Below are 9,570 nucleotides of genomic sequence, written 5' to 3'. Positions count from 1 at the left end.
TTGGCTTTCATGTGGGTAGTGCAGACTCTAACTCAAGTTCTCTTGCGTGCACAGCAAGTTCAGTTACCCACTGAGCCATCTCCCTAGCCCCTTATAGTATTATTATTATTTTTAAAGATTTATTTATTTATTTTATGTATGAGTGCACTGTCTCTCTTTTCAGACACACCAGAAGTGGGTATTGGATCCCCATTACAGATGGTTGTGAGCCACCATGTGGTTGTGAGATTTGAACTCAGGACCTCTGGAAGAGCAGTCACTGCTCCTAACTGCTGGTCCATCTCTCCAGCTCCCTATTAGTAATATTTAAAGAATGTGTCAACAATAGTAACATCCATCATAGTAATAGTAATAGTAATTCCTCATTATTTGTAGATTATAGAGCAAAACCAATGCTCTCCCCTATTGTCAATGCTGGAGAGCCCTGAGGATTTTACATGAAAGTGTTTCTTCCCTGCAACTTTTCTTGTTTCCTACAGGCTTCACCAAGGAACAAGAGACTAATGGCCTCGGAAGGAACAGCCAGCCAGGCGAGATCAAGGAACAGTGTCAGTGCTCAGGATCTGGGATCCTACATAGATCCCACATGTGCCAGGAGTTGTATGGAAACCAGGGTAAAGCATACAAAGATGTTAGAGTCTTACCCCCTGCAACTGTAAATGTCACTTAGCAAAAGGGACACTGGAGAAGCACTTAAGGATCTAGAGGTGGGGAAACAATCCTGGATTATAGGGGTGGCTCTAACCTCAGTTCAGAGATCCTCAGATATGAAAGGAGTGAAGCCAGAGAGTTGGTCTCCAAGCATCAAGCCACCTGGCTGTGGCTGGCTTTGAGAATGGAAAGAGGCCTGAGTGTAAGAACTGGACAGCTTCTAGGAGGTGGGGAAGGTCTCCGGAGGAGCTGCAGTGTATTTGATCACTCTGTGAACCCTGAGGTTGTGTTGTTTGATGGAAGCAACACCTGTTCCTACTTGTGGTGTGGCTCAGCCTTAGAGCACACCTTTAATCCCTCTGGCTGGAATCCAGATACATCCTTAGCACACACCTTCAATTCCATGAAATTCCATGAAAGCGAAGTTAGTTTGTAGAAAGAAACACCCATGCTTGAAAGTGATGTTTAATTGAATGGCAGAAAAAGCGACGGACGAATCAGAGAAAGATTGGGATACGGCCAACTCTTCTAAGGACAGAGAGAAAAGAGAGGCTACGTAGGCGAGAACAGCACTGAGAGAGAGAAGGAAGTTTTATCAGGAGAGTTTTAAAGAGACAGGTTGAAGGGAGAACAAGTTAGATACAGGTGAAGACAAAAAATAGAAATGTGAAGGAACCGGAAGGAGCCAGAAAATTCCCAGAGTTAGAGGCTAAGCAGAATAAAGATTCAGGAGAAGCTGAGAGAGAAGCCGGATTGGAGAGGAGTTTGAGCCAGAACAGCTGAGTTGAATCAACCAGCCAGAGCTGAGAAAGAACTAGAAAGGGCGAGCTTATTCAGCAGTAAGTCTGAGGCTGAAATCATTCTATGTCTAGATCAGATGAGACAGAGGCGAGAAGCTTCCAGTACTAGGCCTTAGCAGACAGAGGCATTACGTCTTGGAGACAACAATTACATCAGGCCAGTGAAAGATGCTTTTACACAGAGGGATTGCAACCCTGTTGCTATCATTTCAGTCTCCAGAGACCACACCAGACTTCTGACCTTAGAGTACTCTACAACAACCCATTAACGCTGCTTTCAGGTTCCGTTTCTGTGAAATGGATCACAGTTGTCACAGTTGGAACCCAGTCTAGGCTCCACTCTCAAAGTTATGATCGATTCACTTTGATAAGCCTCAGATTGTCAATGCCCGTCTAGCAAGATTGTTTTCTTGATTATCTCATCACCTTTTCTCTAAGTTAATTTAGGGACTAGGTGGTTTAAGAAGATAAATGGGCTGCTCAGATGGCTCAGCGGTTATGAGCATGGGCTGCTCTCCCAGAGGTCCTGAGTTCAATTCCCAGAAACCACATGGTGGCTCACAACGACCTGTAATGAGTTTGAGCCAGGCAGTGGTGGCACATGCTTTTAATCCCAGCACTCGGGAGGCAGAGGCAGGCAGATTTTTGAGTTCAAGGCCAGCCTGGTCTACAGAGTGAGTTCCAGGACAGCTAAGGTTACACAGAGAAACCCTATGTTGAATAAGCAAAAACAAAACAAAAACAAAAAACAAAAAAAAGAAGATAAATGATGTGGCCAGGGATGTAGTTCAGTTGCTAGAATGTCTTGTCCTGCAAGCATAAGGCTGTGGGTTTGATACAAGCATCATAGAACTCTCTCTCTCCCTCCCCACCCCCTCTGAACACACACACACACACACACACACACACACCCCTCACACACACACACAAAAGGAATACCAATGTCAATAACATAAGATGTATAGGGAACACAGCAGCAGGACTAACTTGGTACAACTCCTCATTCGTTGCTTCCGATTCAACACGACGCTGATTGTATCAGAGCCGACAAGAGACTGCTCTCCAGCTTAAAATGACCCAGGACAAAGAAGAATATTTACTTTTTAAAACGAGGAGTTGGGTTTTATCTTACATCATTACCACTAGGATTGATGAATTTCTTTTCAAGACGGGGTCTCCCTATGTGGCTGTGGCTGGCCAGGAGCAGACTGGCCTCAAACTTATAGAGATCTGTCTGCCTCCGGGCTGAGTGCTGGGATTATAGTTGTTTAAGTCACCATGCCTGGCTTTTATCTTACTTTAATTTAGTTTCACTTTTTTTTTTTTTTTTTTTGAGACATAGCCCAGGCTGGTGTTAAAGCGGCTATGTAGCTGAATGTGACTTTGAACTTCTGATCTTCCTGCTTCTACTCCTGGGGTGCTGAGCTCATAGGCCTGTGCCATTCCACCTGTAGGGATAGGGTCCAGGGCTCTGGGCATGTTGGTCAAGGACTCTACCCACTGAACTATGCTCTTGGCCCCTAGGCTTTGAACATATCAGATCTTGTTAGTAAATTACATAAAATCATCACAATGAAGAAGTACTCTTAAAAACACAAAGTATTTACACCGTAGCTAGGAATGAACAGTAAGGTATTTACACTGTAGCTAGGAATGAACAGTGAGTCCAAAGCAAATTGGACTAAGTAGCAGCTGTGTAACAATAACTATTGTTATGATGACCCCATTCCATTACAGACTTTTACAATGTAGCCATATTGTTAGACAGAATTATTTCCCTTCCAAAATAACAATCCTTAGTAGTTACCAAATGTTAACCCCTTGTTTCATACACAAGAAGCCCCGTGATCTAAAATCAGACAGAGTTGGAATGCTAGCAAAGTATGCTAGCATCAGAAAGGAAGCAGAGAGAGGGCGGCCTGAGGATGGATGTACCTCAACTGCCTAAAGAAAACAAAAAGAGGAATCGAACGCTCAAAAGCTATAGAAAGAGAACAAAAAAATGGTAGAAAAGCTATGGAAAAATTCTCAGTAAAGTTTTGGATGTCACCGTTGATAATATTTATATTTTCTCATCCGATAAAGGTCTTAGATTTTAGATGAAAAAAAAAAAGGACAAAGCAAAATAAAAATGAGAAAGGTCTGCCTTTGGGCAAGATGGCAAAGAGCTACAGCATGGGAAAAACTTGGCTTTGCTTGTGTTCCCTCCCCCATGGTTCTTAACCATGCAGACCCTTCACAGACAAAGGCCACATGCCACCTCCTTCCTACAGCCTTTTCCGTGGTGTCTGGAGCCTTCCACGGTCCTTTCCTACTGAAAATTCCTGTTCACTGTAGGGACGTGCTAATCGTAAGCCAGCTACACTGCAAACAATGCCATTTAGGACCCTGGATTCGGCTTCGACTTTGTTAGGAAGCTTCCTCCTTCCTTGGACAGTGTCCACTAAATGACAAAAGCCACCTTTGAAGCATGTCCCCTGTCTTGCTTACTGCTGTGTGAAGTCAGCTCTGTGGTTTCGAGGAAGAATTTAAATGCATTTATTTATCTCTCCGATCACGTTCAGACCAAATTGGTCCCAAACCTCAGGCTATAATTGATATCCTTGAACAACAAACCCTTTTCATCGGCGGGAGCAATGAAGTTAAAAACCTTGCCGATGAAGCTGACCTTCCCAGTGCCGGACTGCTGATGTGAGTTTGAGAAATGTAATTTTATATTTCCCAGCACCAGGGTCAGCTTGCCCTCGCCTTGGTGGCCTTCTCAATAATCTTTGTCCTTGTGATGATCAGACAACACATATCGTGTGTCCTTTGAAAGCAGACCTATCCTTTTCTTCCTTTAAGTGGCACATGATTAAGAAGAAAGGTGACCACAGTTTCAATGGAAAGCCGATATATGCTGAGAATTGCTACCGGTCTCCGCAACCCCAAACACGGGTGATGGACAGAAAGGCCCACACAAACACACCAGGCCAGCGTGGCATGATGGATGTTCAAATATTACTTGTTTTTTTGGTTTTTTTTTTTTCTTTTTTTTGCCTTGCAAGTCATGCCCTTGAGAAACAGAAGAAGAAAGTGCCGAGGTATAAACAAGCAAGCAAACTAATTTTGTAGTTAAAGCAACTTGGAAAATTCTGGAAGGATTAAAAAGACAATTCTTAAGAGCCTTTAGAGAGGTAAGAAAGATATGACCTCCTACCCCCTAAGAGGTTTATAGCATCAGATGAGCGTGAGATTTTTTTCTTTTTCTTTCTTTTTTTTTTTTTTAGTCTGAGTCTAAAACACATCATGACCTCCTGGGACATAGCTTGGGGAATGCTCATGAGCACCCCCATCTACCTCATTTTTTAAGGGGGGACTGTGAAGTTCTAGTTCTTAAATTCTGGGAGGACGAGTGGAAACAAGGTCTGGCCAAGGAGTTAAGTGGAGCAGTAAAAAGCAGGAACCACTTACCTTGGCTTTGGGCAGGACATAAATGCAGAGTTTGTGGTTGTTCTGTTACGGGCACAGAAGGAAGGTTAAGACACCCTCTTAGAGAGAGCGTTTGAAACACATCCAGGGGACCTCTACACTTGATGAGTTAAATATTTTATTATTTGTATGTTATGCCTGTGAATGCCTGCATGTGTGTGTCTGTGTGCCATGTATGTGCCTGATGCCCTTGGAGGCCAGAAGGCGGCATTGGATGCCCTGGGACTGCAGTTACATGTGATTATGAGCTGTCATGTATGTGCTGAGAACAGAACCCAAGTTCTCTGCAAGGGCAGCTGATGGGCCCTTCACCAGTGGGCCATTTCTCTAGCTCCATTTAAAATTAGATTTTCATGTGTGTGTGTGTGTGTGTTTGTGTTACACATATATGTGGAGGTCAGAAGACAACTTGCAGAAGTCACTTCTCTGCTTCCAACATATGGTTTCTAGAAATTGAACTGAGGTCAGCAGGCCTGGCCACCTCCACCTGCTGAGCCACACTGTCTTGTGAGCTTACCATGTGAGAGGTTAATTGGAGAAAACGGGTGAGGTGAGGGCAAGTCACTCAGCTAGGCTGAGTGAACAGGACTCGACTGACTTTTGGCATGCAAGCTTTTGGGTTTAGGAGTTTGCATTTCTGTGAAGTTGAACACTGCCTTTCTGAGAAGAGGCGGCACATTCATAGTATCACTAGGCAACATTTTAAAGAGGCTCGGAAGAATTAGTTGTCGTCATGTTTCCTGAAAACTGAAACCAAACTAATGGTTTGTCTTTTCTACTGTCTTTGCCAAAGTTAGTCCTTACCCCCCCATTTCATCTATATCTGAAAGAAGCTATCCTTAGAAGAACTTTGAAAAACTTAGTAATTATTTTACCATATTAACAAAACAATACCCAAAGAACCAAGTTCCTGGCTGCGTGCATGCTGCCCCTCCGGGTAGTGTAATTTAGCTGGAGATCAAAGGTTAAGTGCCTCTTAGCCAAGGCTAGGTGATCATCACCATTATGTGTGTTTTTGGAAGTGTTTTTATTGTTAATACAAAGTGAAATTGGACATTCTCCCTCCTACGAACCACTGGTAGTCGTGAGTCTGCATTTTGGAGCACATTACAAGAAGCAATTTGAAGGTTCTTATGGCCTCCAGAGTTCAAACACAATTTTTGTCATTTTAATTAGAAGTTTATTCTTTTACCAGGCATCAGAGCATCTGGTGTCGAGGCACAGTGAGATCAAGAACCACTGCTTTTCAAGGTTGCTCAGGACCTTTCCCCGTCTATTTACCCTGGCGGAGGCTTAGCCTGGGAAGCCGACGCTTCTGCAGTGGAGGGTTTCCGTGTTAGACCCGGATGCTCACATGCGGAGCTGCTCGCTAGCCCCTCAGCAACCAGTCTCCAATTACTGTCCTGTTGCAGAGTTCTGTGCTCAACTCCTGTCTCTAACCAACTTCGTCAACTTTCCCCTTCTCCTGTAGGAAATGAAGATGTATCCCCTCCCCCAACCCCGACATTCTGATTTGTCTAGTGTTCCAGAGCTAGTGATGAAGTGGGGCTGGGAGACGGGCAGGACCATGGTCTAGTTCCATAGTTCTGCATGCGGAATCTCAAGACTCTGGTCATGGTAATGAAAGCCATCAGTCTGGCTGCAACAGAGCCAGCATCTGGGATGGCCACTAAAGCTCTTCAGCTCTTCACTTGAGGGATTTCTGGTTCCTCAGAGTAGAAGCCACTGCTAAGGTCAAGGGAGAAACATGAGGCGAAACGTAGTTTCTCATACTTGCTTTTCTTCTTTCCCACATATATAAATCTGCGTGGTGGAAAATGTACAACCTTTAATTACGTTGCACAGAACAGAAACTAGTTCAGAAATGGATCTTAATGTGGAAGCAATCACGGCTTAGATGTCAGCGGGTCAGAGTAGTGGGGATGAGATGGTTATCTCACAAGAAAAGGGAAACCCAGCTCAGCATAAGCGACTCATGGCAACTTGGAATATGATTATGCACAGGGTCATGATTCCTCCATTGTTCAACAGCTCAAGTTGTGGTGCCCCACTGCATTTAAAGTTCCAGGAAAGAGTTCAAGGTGGGAGTTGTGCCTTTAGAGTGATCAGGCCGCTTGCCAGGACAAGCAGAAGCAAAGGCTATGGGGTGGGTACTTTTGGGTTTGTGGTAGCAGACCACCACAGGACTTTAGAAGGTGAAAGCTGGATGATTCTGGTTGCTTGCAACCATTTAAGAAAAGGATTAGGAGAGAGGACACGGACCCTGGGACCAGATGGTGGATCGAGGCATCCCCAGCACTAAAAGGTCTTAGGCTCCAAACTGCAGAATCTTTTTTTTTTTTAATCAGATATTTTCTTTATTTCCATTTCAAATTTTATCCCCTTTCCTCATTTCCCCTCCAAGCCCCCATCCCATCCCCCACCTCCCCTTGCTCCCTAACCCACCCACTCCTGCTTCCCTGTCCTGGCATTCCCCTACACTGGGGCATCGAGCCTTCACAAGACCCAGGGCTTCTCCTCTCATTGATGTCCCACAAGGCCATCCTCTGCTACATATGCTGCTGGAGCCTTAAGTCCCTCCATGTGCAGAATCTTTAAGGTGCTGGGAAGGCTGTGGTTTGGGAACACGGGGATGGGGGGGGAGGTGTTTGGAGTGATCCCAACCAAGGGTTAAACTCCCCGAGAGCTGGCAGGCTTTCATCCTTGAGTTTTGAATATTACTGTATTGATTTCAAACGCTGTTGGGCAGTATAAGGGAAAAGGTCAGAGAACATGATCATAATGGCGAGAGAACCACAAGAACTACAGGTAAACGTGGCGAGGCGGAGTGACCGGGGTGACAGCAAAGACAGAAATCGCCGGAGACGCTCCGAGAGGGAAGACTGTCTGCATGTCTGAACGCGTGTGGAGAGTGTCAGGAGTGTTCAGAGTGAGGAACTGCTTTTTCTTGTTCTCCTTTAGCAGAGATAGCTGTTTGGAAGTTCACCAGCTATGGATGGACACATTCCACGGCTGGTGTTCACGCTTTTCCCATGCACATAAACATAGCGGCCACCAGAGGGCGACGTTGCGCGCGACCAAGCAGCGATTACAGCTGGGATTACTTCTGCCTACATTGCCCAAATTCCTCTCACAAAGTCCCCTTCAGGCTTCTGATCTGACAGTTTCCCCTAGCACCAGGCATGGGTCTCTTTGGGCAGTGACACCAGCAGGAACATTCTGGCTGCTTTGTAAATGTAAAAGCAAAATGCCGAGCTCACAGAGAGGATGGTGGCCTGCAGACTCACCCTATGGTGTTTCCCAGGAGCAACAGGCAGAGCTCCCTGGAGGCCTCCCCCCCCCCCCCAAGTTGGGGGTTGTCTGGACTCGATTCCTCATGGAGTGTGTGCTCTCTTTCTCTCATTAAAGAGAATTTTAGTTCCATGATTCAGAGGGAAACGGTCAGTTTGGGAACCCATCACTAGATTTTCTTTTAAATTCCCTCTAAATAACTGAATTAAGACGTCAGAGTGTGTGCTCGGGTTTATGATCCCAGCTGAGCAGCATGGGGGTCGCAGGGCCTTTGCTTTGGGAGGAATCTCCACTTGGGGTTAACCTTCACCCTGTTAGATCTTTACTTGGGTGTTTCTGAGTTGCTGTCAGGAGACCTGGAGGAATGCCTGCAATTAGGACAAACCTTTCCAGGACTTACTAATGTTGGTCTTTGAAGTCTTTTGGATATTTTGGGCAGCTAACATGGAAACAGGAATAATCAACCTTTAGAGTTCTCTAGTTGAGGATTCTAGAACAAAGTAAGAGAAGACAGAGGTGTGACTCTAAAGAACTGTTTCTGTAATTTAGTTCACAAAATTCAAGGGAGAATGTGATCAACAAATAGGAAAAGGGAATTCAGATAAAAAATTTCATTCATTCATTCATTCATTCATTCATTCATTCATTCATTCATTTTGCATCTGTGCAAACAGGCACCATGGTGCATTTGTAGAAGCCAAGGAACAATTTGTGGGAGTCAGTTTCTCTCTTTTTACCATGTGGGTCCTAGGGAATGAAATGCAGGTCACTAGGCTTGGCTTTAAGTCACCTCCTGAGCCATCTCATAAGCCCCTATATTTTTTAAGATGGTGAACGTGGTCCCCATGTTGGCCAGGCTGGCCTTAAAGGATCTTACCACTCAGGTGCTGGGTCTACAGTCATGCCCCACTCCTTCCAACTAAGAAATGCAGATATTCATTAGAAGACAAAGGCACACAGTATGGTAGGGTTTAATTTTTTTGGGCCAGACAGACTTGTTGGCATAGCGATTTTCGCAAACCATCTGCGAGGCTATCTGAAGAGAATCTAAAATAAATGAACGAATTAATCTGATTTATTTTGAGGAAGGAACCATCTTCAGTGTTTCAGACTGCTTGTTGATGTAAGTGGAGTCTGGCCTATTTACTTTGGCCACAGTTTAACTCGCGTTATCTGCTGGAAGGAGTTTGCCTTGACAGTTGGCTAAAAACACAGTGCTCAAAGAGATGATTGCTCTGAACCATCAGCAAATGGGGGTGGGGTGGGGGTGGGGTGAGGGTGGGGGTAGGGCAGAGCATGGTTTCATGGAGTGCCTTCAGCAAAGGAGGGCTAGGACCTGCTTTTATGATGCACCCTC

At 45.0% G+C, this 9,570-nt stretch overlaps 1 protein-coding gene and 1 long non-coding RNA gene across 32 annotated transcripts in view; one reads left to right on the top strand and one right to left on the bottom strand.

Moving 5' to 3' along the window:
• Dlgap1 (DLG associated protein 1) overlaps positions 1–9,570 on the bottom strand; it is an 852,341-nt gene that overhangs the window by 129,426 nt on the left and 713,345 nt on the right. The window lies entirely within an intron of this gene.
• The window catches only part of Gm36746, a 54,910-nt gene that overhangs the window by 25,690 nt on the left and 19,650 nt on the right, over positions 1–9,570 (top strand). The window lies entirely within an intron of this gene.

The sequence above is a fragment of the Mus musculus genome, chromosome 17 (genome assembly GCF_000001635.26).
Source record: "Mus musculus strain C57BL/6J chromosome 17, GRCm38.p6 C57BL/6J".
Taxonomy (NCBI): domain Eukaryota; kingdom Metazoa; phylum Chordata; class Mammalia; order Rodentia; family Muridae; genus Mus; species Mus musculus.
The sequence above is the reverse complement of the archived record's forward strand: the minus strand, read 5'-3'. Positions and strand labels throughout refer to the sequence as shown.